At 42.9% G+C, this 18,530-nt stretch overlaps 1 protein-coding gene across 1 annotated transcript in view; it reads left to right on the top strand.

Moving 5' to 3' along the window:
- Positions 1-13,142: 13,142 nt before the first annotated feature.
- RGS17 (regulator of G protein signaling 17) overlaps positions 13,143-18,530 on the top strand; it is an 86,446-nt gene continuing 81,058 nt past the window's right edge. Inside the window, exon 1 of the mRNA XM_006197713.4 lies at positions 13,143-13,284. The gene's annotated coding sequence lies outside the window, so the exon portion shown is untranslated. The remainder of the gene's footprint in view (positions 13,285-18,530) is intronic.

The raw sequence follows: 18,530 nt of genomic DNA, 5'->3' as shown, positions 1-18,530 counted from the left end.
TGGAGTCAGTCCTCTTAAATCCTGCCTCTGCTTTATCAGCTAAGTTTATGTCAGATTCTAAAGTCTTTGTTGTCATGTCAACAATCTTCAAAGCACCTTCACCAGGAGTAGTTTCCATCGCAAGAAACCACTTCTTTGCTCATCTGTAAGAAACACCTTCTCATCCATTAAAGTCTGATCATGAGACTGCAGCAGTTCAGTCCCATCTTCAGGCTCTACTTTTAATTCGAGTTCTCTTGCTATTTCCCCCACATCTGCAGTTGTTTCCTCCACCAAAGTCTTGAATCCTTTAAAATCATCCACAAGGGCTGGAATGAACTTCTTCCAAACTCCTGCTAATGTTCATATTTTGACCTCTTCCCATGAATCATAAATGTCCTTAAAGTCATCTAGAACGGTGAATCCTCCCCAGAAGTTCTCAATTTACTTTGCTCAGTTTCATCAGAGGAATCACTATCCTATGGCCGCTGTTGCTTTGCAAAATATATTACTTAAACAATAAGACTTGAAAGTCAAAGTTCTTTTTGATCCATGGGCTGCGAATCGATGTTGCATTAGCAGGCATGAAGACAACATTGATCTTGTGCATCTCCATCAAAACTCTTGGGAGACCAGGTGCTTTGTGGATGAGCAGTAATATTTTGAAAGTAATCCTTTTTTCTGAGCAGTAGGTCTCATCAGCAGGCTTAAAATATTCAGTAAACTATGTTGTAAACAGATGTGCTGTCATTCGGGCTTTGTTTTTCCATTTATAGAGCACAGGCAGAGTAGATTTAGCATAATTCTTAAGGGCCCTAGGATTTTTGGAATGGTAAACGAGCATTGGCTTCAACTTCAAGTCGCCAGCTGCACTAGCCCCTAACAAGAGAGTTGCCTGTCCTTTGAAGCTTTGAAGCCAGGCATTGACGTCTCATCTCTCACTGTCAAAGTCCTAGATGGCATCTTCTTCCAATAGAAGGCTGCTTCATCTACACTGAAAATCTGCTGTTTAGTGTAGTATCAGCTTGGTGAGTTCTCTCACCTTGATCTTCTGGATGACTTGCTGCAGCTTCTGCATCAGGCACTTGCCGCTTCACCTCGTACTGTTACGTGATGGAGATGGCTTCTTTCCTTAAACCTCATGAACCAACCTCTGCTGGCTTCAAACTTGTCTTCTGCAGCTTCCTCGCCTCTCTCAGTCTTTGCAGAACTGAAGAGAGTTAGGGCCTTGCTCTAGATTAGGCTTCGGCTCAAGAGAATGCTGTAGCTGGTTTGACCTTCTATCCAGACTACTCCAACTTCCTCCTTATTGGTAATAAGGCTGTTTCACTTTCTTATCATTCGTGTGTTCACTGGAGTAGCACTTTTAATTTCCTCCAAGAACTTTTCCTTTGCAGTCACAACTTGTCTGCTTGGCCCGAAAGTCCTACCTTTCAGCCAGTCTCAGTTTTCGACATGCCTTCCTCGCTAAGCAATTATTTCTGGCTTTTGATTTAAAGTGAGAGACACGTGATGCTTCCTTTCCTTTGAGCACTTGAGAGGCCATGGTAAGGTTAATTGACCTAATTTTAATATTATTGTGTCTCTGAGAATAGGAAGGCCTGAGGAGAGGGAGAGAGATGCGGGGATGGCAGGTGGGTGAAACACTCAGAACTCGCACATTAATAAGTTTGCCGACTTAAAAAGGCGCAGTTCGTGGTGCACCAAAACCGTTACAACCGTAACACCAAGGATCACTGATCACAGATCACCATGACAAATGTAACAATGATGAAAAAGTTTGAAACATTGTGAGAATTGCCAAAGGGTAACACAGAGACACGAAGTGAGCAAATACTGTTGGAAAAATGGCACCAATAGATATTTGCTCAATGCAGGGTTGCCACAAACCTTCAATTTAGAGAAAACACAAAACCTCCAACGTGCAATGAAGTGAAGCACAATAAAAATGAGGTATGCCTGCATATAAGGGACGCGAGCATCCATGGATTCTGGTGTCTGCAGAGATCCTGGAATCAATCCCCCATAGTTACTGAGGGATGACTGCACTAAAATGTCTACTAGCAGTAAAACAGATACATAAATGGTACACTATATTCGTTACATTCTGGCATAGTGTATTCATACAACAGAACTCAATGTACCAATGAAAATAAATATTCTGCATCTCATGCATCAACATGGATAAACCCTAAATCTAGTATTAAGCAAAAAAAGCAGGTCACAAAAAATACGTACTGTTGAATTCTGTTTATATTAAGTATGAACACAGGCAAAACTATACAGAATGTCTTTATGGCAAACATATATGTGGTCGGTAAAATCACACCCCCTCCAAAGATGTCCACATTGTAATCCTCAAAGCCTGTTAATATGTATCTTACTTGGCAAAAGAGACTGAGGATGTGATTAAGTTATGGACCTTGAGATGGGGAGACTGTCCAGATGAGTCCGATCTAATTATATGTATCCTTAAAGGCAGAGAATCTCTTCCAGCTTTGGTCAGATGGAGACTAAGTGATTCATTCACTTAGAGGGAGACTCAGTGTGACTAAGGAAGAAGGGTCAGAGATGCCACATCACTGACTTTACCGATGGAAAAAGACCATGGGCCAAGGAATGTGGATGGCCTCTGGAAACTGGAAGAGACGAGACCCATGTCAGACTCCAAGCCAACAGAATGGTAAGATAATATATTTGTAATTTTTTAAGCCACAAGTCTGTGGTCATTTATTATGTCAGCAGTAGAAAATGAATACCATGTACATGCGCTAAGATTAATTTTTTTTAATGCATGGAATGAATTAACACAAAATCCAGAATCAGAGAGCATACTCAGGGACAACTCAGGTCCTGGGAAATGTTTTCATTCTCAAAATGGTTAAATACATGGCAGCTATTTTCATTAGTGTTCATTAAACTGTGCATGCACTCTTCATTATGAATGATACATTTTATACATACAGATATTTTTAAAGGCAAAGCCATAGATGAGAGATGATGCTACAGAGGCAGCACCAGCTCAGGACCCTGAGTGGACATCTGCTTAGGTTATAGATTCACTCATCAATCCCATGACTGGACGGATGGTGGGGCAGAGGGGACGAGGGACAGGATGCCTTTCTGCACTCTCCACCCTTGGGGTAACAAGGCTGTGTGAATTTCTCATAAATGTGTGGACATCGTGAAACTTACCTACATTTGAGCCAACTTGCTGGTGTCCCAGCCAAGAGGACGGCCCACTCAGCGAGAAGACTCCAGCCACAGGAGTGTGTGGGGAGACCACCAGTGTCAGGACCTGGTGTGAGACGGATAGTGGAAGCGCTGGAGTAAATATAAGGGATCTGCACAGAAGGAGTCCCTGCATGGCCCTCCTAAGAACCCACACATGTGTTTCCAGACAGCCAGCATCTGGGCACGTGCCATACAAATGAAAATGCCAGCCCGTGAGTGTCTGTCTCCAAACACGTACAGCCAACAAGGAGCGAGCAGCAGCCGAGACCCGCTAAGCAAAGAGATGTTTGTCCTTTTCTCCATCCCTCTCCTCCCTGACTCCCTGCAACCCAGGGGGGGCTGCATCCCAGCTGGAGGAGGTGGGAGAGAGAGTGACCGAGCAGGCTGCTCTCTCTTCATTCCAAGTCCCTTATGCCAAGAGCCAGTCCTGCAATGGGAAGAAAAAGGGGTTTTAAAAAAGATAAATTAAAAAGTTAAACTGGGCTGAGGTGAACTGAATAATGGAAAGTGACCAGATAATTATGGAATCCGCCCAAGATATCATCAAGGAATGGGGAAAAAAGGGATTTGACACAGAAAGTTTTAAGGCTGTAACTGAGAAAAGAAAGCTCAGTCAACTTAATATTCTACCAAACTGATACTGCTTTTAAAAAGAATGCTCGTAGGTAGGGAAGTGTCACACGACCCTGTCTAAGCGGTGAAGTATAGTGTTCAAGTTCAAAGATGGTGGGGATGATGGCCCCCACATCAAGTGCCACAGCTCAGACCTTCTTTGACCCTAGATAATTTATCTAAGCTTCAGTTTATTCATCTACAAAATGTAAAATAAATCCCAAGAAAGTATATCAGTTTGCTCAATTAAAAAAAAAAAGATAATCTATTTTATAAGTTTTGATGGTTAAATCAAATTATAGACACAAAGTAATACCAGGGTGTTTGACACATAGTGGGCACTCATTGATGTGAACTTTAGTGACGGCCTGAGAGCTATGGAAGGCAGAATTCCAGAAGGCTTTCTGGAAATGGAGAGTCCTGGGCTACAGGATAAATACTAGTGAGCCTGAAGGCAGGGGCTCAGCGAAGGGTGTTGGTGATGAGAGGGGAGGGATACATTCAAGGCACTGAAAACAGCATGAGCAAGGAAACAAAGCAAGAAACAGAAGCACTGTGATGTTTGAGGATTGGTGAAGGGATGGTGTCCAAATATTTTGGTGTTTCTGGAGCATCAATTGTTAGTCAAGAGAAAAAGTCTGAAAAAGCGAGGTAAGGACTAGATCATGAAAAGCTTCAAGGGCCTTACTTCCTATCCTTCATGCTCTGCATCCCAGAAAAAGGTCTACATTTTTCAGTTATTATACATACGAGGTCCTTTTTGATCTGACTCCCGCCTACCTTTCAAAATTCAAAACCTCACGCCACACACAGACAGCTAGATGGATGACTCCAGCACAGCCTGAGATGTCCTGAATACGTTAGGAGTCCCATGTCACAGAGCTCTGCTCACACGCTTCTTAATGCTTGAGACAGATTTTCCTCTTTCATGGGATAAATTCCTTCTTTCATATGTGATGTGATTGGCACCACCAATGGGAAGCCTTGTCATTCTTTATTTTTAAATTCAACAAATATTCACTGATTCTTATTCATACATGGTACATAAGATGCTCAGCCAGCCAAGTCCCTGGCCACTGTATGCAAAAATCTTAACAGGGAGATGCACAGAGAAGTAGGTAACTGCTAAGCAGTATTATGACTGTGATCAGCACAGGGCGCTTTGAGGGTCCTGGACTCCTAGCCCAGGCCCCTGGGATCAGAGAATGTTTCTCTCATGCTAAGGATTCTCTTCCTGGTCCCTCTCACCCCCACTTAGACTGCTAGGGGAGGTGGGAGGAAGAAGAGAAGGAAATGAAGATGTGCTAAAACTCATTGTGCTTCAGTATGTGTCAGAAGCTGTGATAAAGCACTTTCCATGAAAATCTTATACGATCCTCTCAGCAACCCTGTAAGACATCTAGTCATTAGTCCCATTTCAAAGAGGAAGAAACTGAAGTAATAGAGGTAAATTAACTTTCCGGTGTCACTCAGTTAGTGAGGGGGAGAGCAAAGCCTTCAGCCTCCATCAGATTAGCTCCCATTTCAAGCTGTAAAACACTGCACCATGCTCTTTGTAGAGCAGCAAAATGTCTCCATTTTTTTTCCAGATGATTCCAGATGGAGGGCAATGATCACAATTCATTGTAAATATTGTTTTCATGTCTCTCCTTCATGAGGCCACATCCTTCTAGACTCTGGAAGATTCTCCAGGACCTAGGAAATGGAGCCTACATATTATTCACCTATTATCTACAGACTCCAACACGTAGATGACTCAGAGTTAGCATTCAGTCAGTGTTAACTGGGATGCATTAATGCAGATAAGAATGAAACGCATCTTTAAATGAATGAATGATCTTAAGAACTGGAAAGAACTGAATGCATGGGAAAAGCCACAGAGCATTTGGGGATGGTGACGACGGGTAACAGGCAAAGGTCCAGGCGAGAATGGCAAGTGACCAGCATCAGAGAGGTCCAACCGTAGGCAACAGGCAGATGTCCTGGCAGCTAGGCAGATCTCTGGGTCAAGGATTTGGCAACAGGAAATCAATGGACACGCAGGCAGGCAGGTGGTTGGCAGCAAGGACTTTGGAAGCAGGTAGCAGGGAGCATAGCACTCAAGCAGGTCCTCATTCCAGTCAAGGACTTGGGTAATAGAGTGGCAGTCCTTGCCCAGACAACAAAAGTGGGCATTCAGAGGCAAAAGGAGCAAAATGAAAGGAGGAGATCTAAAGCCAGGATTCAAGATCAGAGCAGCAGCAGCAGGAGAGGCTGGCAGAGGCAGAGCCAGTGGGCTCTGCATACAGGGCTCTCTGTATTGCCTCTTTCTGGAATCCCTCTTGCTCTTTGGACCAAGAAGCCCTGCAGGAACTGTTGGTTAAGTTGTTTATAGTAATTTATTGGTCTCGGCCGTGGGGCGAGGAGGGCTGTGGAAGCAGGAAGTCAAGCACATCATTATGAAAGGAAAATTTCTGTGATCAGGCCAAAACCAGTGGAGTCATCCTTGATTCCTCAAATTCTTTTATACCACACATCCAAACAGTCAGCAAATCCTGTAAACTCTGCTTTGAAAATGGATCAAGCATCTGACGGCTCCTGAAGACTTGCGCTGCTCCAAGACTGGTCCTTGCCGCCATCACCCCTCACGGAGTTAATTGCAATGTCCCCTAACCCCATTCCTGCTTCTCCCCTTGCAGTAGCCAGAGTGGACCTCGTCTCACTTTCCCCATTTTCCATTTGGTGGTTGTCTTTTTCTTATTGATAGTTAACAGTTCTTTATCAAGTTGTGTTATATACACAATGCAAATAATCTTCTCAAAGGCTATGGCTTTTTTCAGGGCACTCCTTTATTCAACACTCTCCAGTGGCTCTCCAGTTACCCTGAAGCATAAGTCAACATCCTGAGCTACAAGGCAGTACACGGTGACCTCTTCTTTCTCTCTCTAACCTTATCTCTTACAGCTCCCCCTATTGCTGTTCTGTGACTATGACAGACATCCTTTGCCCTCAGAGCCTTTGTACCATTTGATACCTCTGCTGGAATATTCTTTCTCCAGGTATCCACTAACTTTATTTCTTGGTTTTTTCAGTATCTTGACTCAAATATCACCTTCCTGGTGAGGCTGTATTGCTACCCAATGTACAATTTCAGAACCTGTTTCAACTCATATGCCCACCCACCATCCTCTTTTATCCTCCGGATTTACTTTTCCCCCGAGCACTTATAATTATCTAACTTACCATCCATTTTATTTATTTACTTTGATTTTTGATTGTCTCCATCACCAGGCTATAAGCTCCATATGATTTGGGATTTTTATTTGTTTTGTTCCTTTTAAGGAACTTGTCAAGAAACTTTTCAGAGCCTTTAAAATGCATCTAATATGTATTTGTCAAATCCCAAGAAAGAAATTTGGAGATCAATTTCCATTATCCCAACTTGGCAGCAAGTGAATTCATTATTTTCAGAATACCAGTTTTAAAGGGAAAATAACATTTTGAGAGTTCTCCAGGAACTATTGTCCTGAATGGAGACAGCTCCCCGCTTTCAAAATCATTTGACTCCCAATTGACTAGAACAGAGATTTCAAATACTAGACCAGTGTAACAACAGCATATCAGATATTGCTAATAATCATCATCATATTTCTTGCTCAATCTCAGATGTGGCCTCAACATTCTACTCAACACAGTACTAGCGGCAGTTAGAGCTGGTATGGAGATGAAACACATTTGCCATATCTGAGATTTTAACCCCTCTCCCGTCATGATGTAGCTTCAATCTACCTTTAAACTTTATAACGTTCTATAACTAAGCCATGCTATTCAAGTTTTCCTATACATATCCAGTAATTCTCACTGAACCAACACACAGTCTTGATACCACATTGTGGTTTCCAACCCAAATGCCCTTCCACACATCTCAGCATATACAAGTGGTCGCCATTCTTTGTGGGCCCCTTGAAGGGCCACAGTCACCCATAAGCACCCAAGTGTGATCTCTCTGGGCTCTGCTACTCATCCCTTCTTTTCTTATTTTCTGACTTTTCCACTCAGACTTCACCGAGCCCTGCACGAAGCCTTGGGTATTGAAGGTGCCTAATATTTTCTAAGTCACCATCAACCAAAAGCATAACAAGTAACTTCCTATTGAAACATGTTATATTCTCAACCTCTCCTTTGAACTCTTATTGCAAATTTGCAAACCACTCAAAACCAGCCCCACGCAATACAAAGAAAGTCATCCGTGTGTACTTCCATGGGCTACCCTGATCCTGTATAATTTCTCTGCTGGGTAATTCAGGTTCTGATTTTAAAACACACAGCTTCCTTATTCATCATTCTCTGGCCTGCTGCCTGGGAAGAAAAGGTGATACCACTGTCTGAAGTATTCTCATCGATTTCTTCTGGTAGCTTCATGTATGTAAATCCTGTCTCACTTGAATTATAAATTCATAGTGACAGGTAGGTACAATATTTTCCACTGTAATTCTGTTCCCTACAATGGCAGTACAGATACATTCTAAGAGCTTTTTAAGTGAATGGGTGAATGAATGAATAAAAAATTGCCTATTCAGGAGAAAGCCTGAATAGGCAATCATGTAGCATTAGGTAGATTCTACTAATATTCGACTGTGAAGACAAGTGTGATTATAAGAATTTTCATACACTATTTTAACATATTCACACTGCAAAACTAGTTCACAGAAAATCAAGAGCCCATGGAATCTTCAACAAACCTTTGCAATGTGAGTATGGAGTTTCTGATCTGTAACTTAAAGTATATTTCAATATGGGACTCAAAAATTAGTCGCCTGGGCCCACCTGAACACAAGACATCTTTATCTAAGGTCTGCATTGACTAGATGCATCTCTGAACTTACTCTGCCACGAACCAAGGCAGAGTGAAGACGGTGAGAAACAAGTGGGAAATCAAACCACTGCCTCTCTCCCGTCTTCCTTCCACCAAGCTCTGGAAGTAGGACTGTAATAACTGAACTTCATCACATTCTCTAAGTGAGATAAACATTTCACGATTTTTTCATGGGGGAGCAGAGAACTGTTGTCCAATATTACATGATAGATCTGTTGTAGCAAACAGAACGTAAGCATGTAGGGTCTATTTAGTGAGAGCTTCTATATAGTACTTAGAGTGATTCGGAAACAACTCTTATTGCCAAGCCATTGTGGGAATTTATGATGTAAAAAATTGGGCATAACTGATAAAAATCACATGCAGGTGTTTACATCTGCTTCCATGGGCTCATTCAATTACCTCGAGATATAAATTCACTAATGCTCTTCTGAAAGAATAATATTGAGCCTTTTAAGTTCAATGATGGTTAAACAATTAAGAGGACATTAATAAGCGATGATGTATAAAAAATTAAGTATCTATTAAACGTGTAACTCTAGTTATATCTCATATATTTGGAAGGCAGACTGTCTTTTCTTTCTTTCCTTTCTCTCATCGCCTTCAAATATTGATGAAGAAATACAAGTATTTTCCATCTAATAAGTTCCCCAAGAAGAGCCTGTCTCTGAGGTTTAATTAAACTAGCTGAAGAAACATAATGAGCCCCATTTACTGAAAGTAAAGAAAAAGTGTATTTAAGTGGTCATATTTTAACTATCCTTCCACACTCCACTCCAGAGAAGTTTGTCCAGATGGAGCAGCCAGGGTTTCCTAGATTCAAGCAAAGATTTTCCTTTTCAAAGGTAAAGCAGCTATTTTTAAATAAATGAGCATGAGGGGAAGAGAGAATAAAATGTAAAGATGCTACATAATTCCTTTCTGAAATAAACTTTGAAGGGCACCAAACTCACTGAGGTAAATTCCAGGTCTCCTAATGATGATAAATAGCCCTAATTATGAGCGAATGTATTGTCAGTATTCTGATGCTCTGTCCTTTCCCAGTATCTTTTGTCTGCAATACTCTTGTCTTCAGGTCTCCCATCTGCCTCACTATAAAGGCACTATACCAAAATCTGTATCCAGATTCTCTCTACTTGAAACACATTCCCAATATTATGGAAATGATCATGATCAAACACTGCTCTTCATATTTACCACATAGTTGTTTAATGATAGTAAGCACAATAAGCTCTGAAAATCTGCATAAAGAGAAGAGAAGGCATTCCCGTGGCCAAAATGAACTGAAACCCATTTCTGAGTCATATGTAATCATTTTATATAACATTTACATTTTTTGCAAAAAAACTTGAAGACAGTGTCAGGCATATAGTAGACATTAATAAAGTTTATTGAACTGAAATACTGACCTAGTCATCATTTAATATCATTGGCATTGCAGACATTTCCTAAGACCCAGAGATACACACAGAGGCTGTAAGTGATCAAACTCTACAAGATGACGGTCATTAAAGCAGTGGCTGGTTTCACCCACCTTACACTCAGAACGTGGCCAGTTCCTAGAGCAGCACCATTGAAGATTCTAGCTAACACATAAAGGATTACACAATTAGCTGCAACCATGGAAGAAAGTCACCAAGAGGTTACATTTGATTTCAGCAAGTAAATGATTAGCAGAATAGCCAAGTTGTCATAGGTGCAAACAATTGCCCAAACAGCCATTCTGACAATTTAGGGAAGTTCACAGAAGTAAGGATCTTTCTCATCAAGTATGTGTGTTTTAAAGTTGGTTCTAGGAACACGACTCTGGCATCTAGTTTAAAGCTGCATCATTCTGTGAAGCAGTCTTTGACAGGGTGGGCGGAGGAAACCATGTCGTCTATCTCTGCCCTTCTAGGAACCAACAGATTCTCACAGGCAGCAATGAGGATCCAAGAAAAAGTATCAGGTAAAGTGAAGAATACTTTCCCTAGGTGTGTTACTTCTTCACTCAGTTATGTATTGATTCGCTACATACTAACTGAGTATGTACTAGGGGTCAAACCTTGTTCTGGGCATTACAGATAAAACAATGAAAAATGTAGGGCCAGCTCTTGAGAGACTATTCTAGAGGGGATGAGGAGATAACAAACAAGAAAACAAATGCAAGCTGATTCAGAGAGTGCAAAATGTTTGGAAGAAAATGAAGGTAGTGGATCCAACAGAGAAGAACCCTGGGGCAGATTGCATTGGGTGGTTGGTGAGGTAAGGCCTATCTGAGGAGGTCCTATCTGAGAAGAGACCTGTAGGGTATCATGGAGACTACTATGTAAAGGTCTGTGGGACAGAGGATTCTGGACAAAAAGAACAGCAAGTACTATAAGGCAGACTTATTCAGGAAAGTAAAAGAAACAGGATGATGTGGCTATAGCACACAGAGCAAGGTCTTCAGGAGCATGGTATAAGAGAACTAGGCTTGGACAAGATTAAACAGAACCTTCAAGGCTGTGGTAAGGATTAGGGTTTGTATTTAAAGCACAAGGAAGTCTCATTAGAGAGTTTGAAGCAGAAGAATGATATGATCTGATTATGTATCTAAAAGATCACTCAGCTCTGGTTAGGAGAATGTGTTGATTGGCTTGGACTAAGGTTATAGCAATGGAAAGGGGAACAAGCGGACAAATTGGGGATAAATTCTAGAGTCAACATGACTTGCTAATTAATTGGTGTAGGGGTGAAAGAGATAAAACAAAGATGGCTTCCAAAATTTTGGCTGGAGTAACTGGGTGGAAACACTTGGAAGAAAAATAGTTTTGGAGGGGGTGGATAGTTGGAGTTCCGCTTCTGAGATGCCTGTTAAACATAATAATAGTATCTACCTTGTAGAGAAAGTAAGAAATATGTGCAAAACATTTAGATCAGTACCTAGCACAGAGTACTTGTTCAATAAATATTAACTATTTTAACTATCTTCAAGTAGAGATGTAAAAATAGTTGAGGATATAAAAGATCTCTGTGAGAGGTCAGTTGGAGATATAAATCTGGGAGTTATGAAGAATTCAGTGCTACTCAAACCATTTTTGGCGAAGGACTTTTTATTTCCAATGCGTCGTGCGGGGACCAATACTTTTATAAAATCCAACCAAAAAATGGATTACTTTACAAATGAAATAAAACAGACAAAGTCAAACTGACAAATGTGCTTGGATGCCAAGGCACTGTCAAATTGCTATAAAAGTTTCTAAATCTTACTCTCAATTTCTGTATGTGTCTCTCATTACAGACGAGTGAGGAACAATCCGTGGACCAGGACCAGTCCAGGGAATACACTCTGAAGAGCTAGACTCAGGCCCGAGACCAAACTGAGACACAGTTAAGTCAAGGAGAGGTGGGGAGGGGGTGAGGCCAGGAGGGTGTTTCGTAAAGAAGCCTGAAACAATGATAAAACACTCTTTGAATGTACACAAACAATGGGAAACCACATATATTTACAAGCAATCAGTTTTAAATAGGTATAAGGAAAAAAGCCTAATCATTCCTGCCGGGAACTCACTCCGCTTCCCACAGATGTCACATCTGAAGAGAAAGACACCCGCTTCCCTAATTCACCCTCACAGACACTTCAATCTAATCATCGGAGATGCAATCTAGCGCTCAGGATGCAGTAAGTATCCAAAGCTCCTTCACTCTCAAGCTGGGCTCTGCTGGTGAACAGAACAATTATCAGACCTGATAGCCAGAAGCTGTCCCCGAAGGATGCTCCCGGCCCCAAGCATCAACACCTCTGTTAGTAATTCACGATTCTTGGCCTGTCATCAGCTTCTCTCACTCAAAACTCTGGCTCCGGGGGTCCTGACGTCCGAGACGGAACGTATCCCAGACCAGAGAGCATCTGAAATAATTCTTAGGGGAAAAGGTCAGATTCTGGCTGAGGACTTCAATGAAGTGAAGAACCCTTCAGAAAGTCGGGTCCTTTGGTAAGCAAAACTTGCCTAACTTCCCACTGCCTTGCACCCCCCGCCCCCCAGGGATGCCTTCCACTGGGACCCCGCGGCTGCGGCCGTTCTGTTCCTTAAAGGCAGGCTCTGGCTTCCAGCATTCCGCTAAAGCGCACGATGAATAACGCGGGCTGCGGGCGACCGAGAAGTTGGAGCAGCCTGGGCGCGATAACCTCTCCCATCCAGGGAGGCTCGGAGGTCTCCAAGGCTCCCGCAAACCGCGGACCCGAGTCGCCCGAGCTCCCGGCTCCGGCCGAGCCCCTCGACCCCGCGGGCGCCGAGCCGAGGCGAGCGCGCGGGGGCCGGGCGGCCCGGGGAGGGGCGGGGCCGTGACTCACGCGGTCGCGCGCCCGGGGAAGAAGCGGCACCTCCGGCCGAGCCGGGCGAGGGGCTGCGCCCGCCCGCGGGGCGCATGCGCGCTGCCGAGCGGCTCCCGCTCCCTCCCCGCCCACCTCTCCCTCCTCCCCCTCCCCCCTCCCCTCCATCCTCGCCTCTCTCCCTCTCTCCTCGCCCGCTGGGTGCTGAAGTTGGGCGGATGGCAGCAAACCCGCTTCGCTAGAGGACCGAGCCGCCCAGCCTCGCGCCCCCGGACCCATCGGTGAACTGCCCACACCTCCAGGCGACTGGGTAAGATGTTGCCTCTGAAACCGAGCGCTGCTAAGTAAATGACATCAAAATGTCTGCTTTGCACCGATGGATTAATTTTTTTAAAGGTTGGGGTAGGGGGGAGGTGAAGGAGAGAGGGGGCGGAGAGTGTTACTGCCTGTGCCCTGGCGGGGGAGGCTGCCGGTGCGGGGGTCTCGGCGCCGCGGGAGGGAGCGGGGGCCGCGCCGCAGGTTCGGGAAGTTGAATCCCGCGTTGCAGCCACGGCGCGGTCCGCTTATCGCCCTCCAGCTGCTGCGGACCGGCAGGGTGAGTGTCCTGCCCGCCCGGAGACCCTTAAGTCGGGTCCCCAGCGGAGAGCTGGGCGCCTAGGGGATCCCGCAGCGAGGGCCGAGGGCCGAGGGCGGCGGGAGACCCCGCGGGGCGCTCGGTCGGGATTTGGGTGGCTGTTTGTTAGAAAACCAAATGTGAAATTAACAGTGTCCGATCGACCGATCACCTCGGGGTGGTATTTTTTCTTTCTTTACCTTTGGGAAAACGCACTATTCAGGTGGGGAAGGTGTAAGCCAAAGGAGGTGCAAAAATGCATACCTTGAGCATCCGCAAAACATCTGAGGTGTGTGTGTGTGCGTGTAGGGGGCGGGGGCCTCTTTTGTTCTTTCCCCTCCTTTGGTCGGAGGAAAGGGAGTTCTAGTGTGTATGGCGGGGGGTAGATTTCACAGCCATCGAGGGGGCGAGGAGGTGGAACGCCCACCAGCCCCCTAGCCGCTGCCCAGGTGGGTGTATCCAAGACTCTTTTGCTGTAGGTGATGATGATTCTTTATATTGTCGATAGAATTACAGTTTAATAGCTGCTTACTCGCCAGCCTTCCTCCTCCTCTCCCTCTTCATGTGCTGCGGCAGAGGCTGGGTGCAGACATTCGGCCGTTTCCTCTTCTCCCTACCGCCCTGTCTCCGTGAAAAATGTCGGAGGACTTGAGGATGGCGGAGAGACAGGGCTGGCCTCGGAAGCCGAGGATGGGGAGATCCTCCTCGCGAGCGGGAGGCTGCTGGCAGGGCGTCCCGGGCTGCCCGTTCCAGCCTCGGGAGTCTCCGGGCTCCTGGAGACAGAGCAAGGGTCGTCTGGCCAAAAAGATGCCCGCCGTGCGGGACCCGCCCTGCGCCCTCCGCCTTCAGCCGGAGCCCGGGACACCCACTCACCTGGGACAGTCTCGGTCGCTCTGCGGACCCTGGCTCCTGGCATAGTAGTTTTCCTAACCTCTCTGACCCTTCGGTAAAGGATTCCTTCTTGAGTCACTTGAAGGTTTGTCTCGAGAACTTTGCAATCTTCCCATAGTACTTTCTTTTTTAAAATTGTTTTACAACTAGCCTATTTCCGTCACGGGATGGCTATCACAAATGAGAGAGAGCGCCCGTGTAGTTTGCTTCCCATTTGGAATAAGCATTTCTGAGACTGGTTGCCATCTGCGTTTCCGGCGTTCATACATACTGGGTTTCCTGGTGATGAACCTTCTGAAAATCATTTAATTGGGGGAAATGAGAAACAATTTTTTACTCTTGTAATGGAGAATAATATTCTTCGCCTGGTTTCATAGCTGCTAGGCATTATGTGTATTAAATACTTTTGAAAACTGTGAAACACTTTAAATAAATTGTATTTGTTTCTAAAGTCCTTTGTGGTAACAATAGCAGGTATCCATGAAGTCTACATTTTGGCACTAATACCTAATGAAAAGGTGATTTATACTCGTTAATTCAAATAAATGAGCAGTTTGACCTCCGCCAGTTAAGTTACTATTATTAAGCCGTTTCTTCCGTTAGCATGAACTAAAACAATAATTAACACACTCTTGGGAGAGTAGACTTATCCACTATTTTTATAATCTTAAAAACCATATATAAAGAAGTCATGAGAGAGCGGTTTATTTACAATTTTTGGAGATGAGAAAACAAGTGTTTATTATTACAAAAGGATTAGATGGTATCATTTATTAAATAAAATGAATCTCCATGGCAGTGACACCTGATCTCAGAGTCATGGGCACTTTATCCTTCGTCTGAAATTTGTAGTCCGAGAGGTTAAGAGAACCACCTAATTTACAGAACAAACAACGTAAGGTGTCTGTTGTGCCAATTTCTATCCATTTGCTGTGGTTCCTCAACTACTACTTGGTGTTTAGTCCCCAGGGAAGAGAATTAACAAGGAGAGCTGATTTGCTGTTCCTGTTCAATTCTAAGGCATCCAGCTTTTCCTTCTCAAATAGATCTCTCTCTGCTTTGGGAGAATCTTCCTACAGGATCCTAATTTATTTGAATTCATAATGTTGAAGGTCTAAGTCATTATCATTCCTATGGCCTTCTTATACTTTTTAATAATCATAATCATAATATAAAAAAACATTCCTTAGCATTTCTAACCACTGGTGCCAGGGGCCTTGAAGAAAAGGAGAAATGTATGTAGCCTTACCCATTTGACCTTATATAACAGCCAAGTCTAAAACTAAATTGATAAAAAATTCTGGTTGACTCATACAATAAAAAATAAGAAAGCATTTACTTGTTAACTTACAGTTGTAGAGCTACTGGCCTTCATATTAGAAGTCCATTTGCTGAGAGACATGGCTTTTCTGCAAAAGTGAAAGGTGGGCATGGACAAGGAGATGTGGAGCCAAGAGGGTTGGGAACCCATCCAACTGCATTTCTGCTGAGAATCCTTTTTTGATGGCCCAACTCTGCTTACTTAACACTGAAAATAGTGCACCACCTAGAAAGGCAAATGCAAGGACCACTGTATACCCAGTGGATGAGAATAATGCCATGTGATGTTAAAAAGCATTTGATTTCATCTGACTACTATAGTTAGAATATAAGTATGAATTTATTATAGAGGATTAAAATTCTATGACATTTCCGGGGGGGGGGGGGGAGGTGTCCTGGATCCTCAGAAATACTGTAAGATTTTAGAGAAAGCTTAAAGAAATAAAAATCCTTAGATGTGGGTAGCCAGGAATTTTAATGTTAGATTGGTAGATACTCTCACCCTCCCTGTCTCTTCCCATCTCCACTTATCCCCCAAACACTTCTCTAATATCCAAAGAAATTCAGTTATACCATTATCCCTGCTACGTTGCCAACATCTAGCACAATCTCTGGCAAAAGACAGGTGTTAAATAAGATTTTTTGTCCATGAATAAATTTTGCAGAATTGACATGGTTCACAAAAGACTTCCAAGATTTTCACCTATTTTTGGAAGAGTGCTCATGCTCATTTCCAAATACACTAGTTTGAGATTCTAAAGATCATGATCCCACCTCTTTGGAGGAAGCAGTTTTTAGAACTGTCACTTTGTGAATATGCATGTTTTTACTATAACATTTATAGTGTTGGTTTGTTTCCAAACAAAGTTTAAATTACCTGTGGGCTGACATGGACATGGTGAATATGAACTTTGGGTCAGGCTGACCTTAGCTTTGTCCAGGCTCCTCCATTTAATAGCTTTGTCACTGTGGTCAAGTCCCTTACCTGCTCTGAGCCTCAGTTTCCTCAGGTATAACAACACAGATAAGGACCCACATCCTAAGATGCTTGCGAGCACAAGGTGATGCATTGTGTATAAAGTGCTGAATGTGTACCTAGTGTGTACTGAGTGTTTATAATTCTCCCAATGCCTGAAAAACTGCTATTGAACCTAAAGGGCAGTTCACCACCAGTTCATATCCTATGAATAAGTGGAAACTTTTAAAAAATTGTAACCGTATTGTAGAACTTCATACTTGCTTTTTTAAAAATTGGTATTACCTCATTGGTACTGCCCAAGAAACTGAAATTGGTATTTTGAATATATTTTAGTGACTACAGAATAATTCATCTTGTGGATGTCTTAATTTATTTAACTATTCTTTTATTTTTGAATGTTAGCTAGTTAGTTAGTTAAATAATGTTTCTATTATTTCCAGTATTTTACTGTTTTAACGGATAGGCACCCTGATGTCTAGTTTTGTCTGCATAGCTGTATTGCATCTTTTCCTTTAGGCTTGATGCTCAGAACATCTAGCTTTCACCAACATAATATCCTCTTTCTAAAAATCTTTGCTAACTTGATAGGTGAAAATAATGTTTTTCAAAATTTTCTTTCTTTGGTTACTCATAATGCTGATAACTATTTTGACATGCTTATAGCACTTTTTTTTTTTGTCTTGAGGATCTCTTGTTCAAGTCTTTTGCCCATTTTTTTCCCCATTGTATTCAGGTATGGTTTTATTATTTATTTGAGGGCTAATGTTAATTTTAAAAGAACAAGGCAAAAGTAAGCAAAGAAAGGAAATGCTTAGTGACAAAAGAGATATGTGGCAAAGACTACAGAGATCCTTGTGGCTGAACTGGACTCGAGCCCAAATGGAGTGGAGCAGACACCACCAAAGTCTGGAGAAGGATCAGCCACAGGGTTAGTTCAGAGCTGCTATGATGTCCGTAACACACTGCCACCTGCCACCATGCTCAGGCCTTCCAAGGTACACGGTTCCTTTTACTAGTTGGGGGATCAATCATTTTTCTGTTTGGGTACAGTTCACACACACTCACACCTTACGAACAAGTAGCGTGTACATGACATGACAAGTTCCCAGATTTTCATCGATTATTTCTGCCAGTTGCCAGTGTTACAGGAGAAGGTTTTTAGTTTTCCTGAGATAAAGGAGATTGAAAGGAAATACAAAAGTAAAGGGAGTTCCTACAGATCATTAATTGAAGTTTCTCATCAGAATGAAATCAGTTAAGCTTCATTATAAAGCCATGTCATATTAGAGTCCTATCTTATTTCAGATTTTAAACCATAGGTGAAATTTAAATATTTAAAAGTTGAGAATCTTATCTCGTACCTTAATGAGTTCTGTGTCAGTAGAGAAGTGTTTCACATGATTCAGTGATCTGCTAAATTCCTGGTTGTGAATTTTTCAATTCTGTGACTTTTGACAAATTTGGTTTCAAAGGCTTAAATATTTAGCTTGGATAATCTGTGAAGTCCCTTAGATATTAAACTACCTAGAAAGTATAAAATTTCAGAATGGTTGTGGGTTCTAGTTTATCAGATATAGTAAAGCCTCTGTAATTCAGAATCAGTGACCCTGGAATTTGTAATGAATGGGAGGCTCCTGTAGGAGAAAGCAGTGAGCTCTGGTGGAACAGAAAACCTCATTTCAAATAGAAATGGACTTGAGTTCTTGCTCTACTATTTACTAGATGCACAGGCTTTTTCATTAAATTGTATAAA

This window comes from Vicugna pacos, chromosome 8 (assembly GCF_048564905.1).
Source record: "Vicugna pacos chromosome 8, VicPac4, whole genome shotgun sequence".
Classification (NCBI taxonomy): Eukaryota; Metazoa; Chordata; class Mammalia; order Artiodactyla; family Camelidae; genus Vicugna; species Vicugna pacos.
Note: the sequence above shows the minus strand (reverse complement) of the source record. Positions and strands in the feature narration are given on the sequence as shown.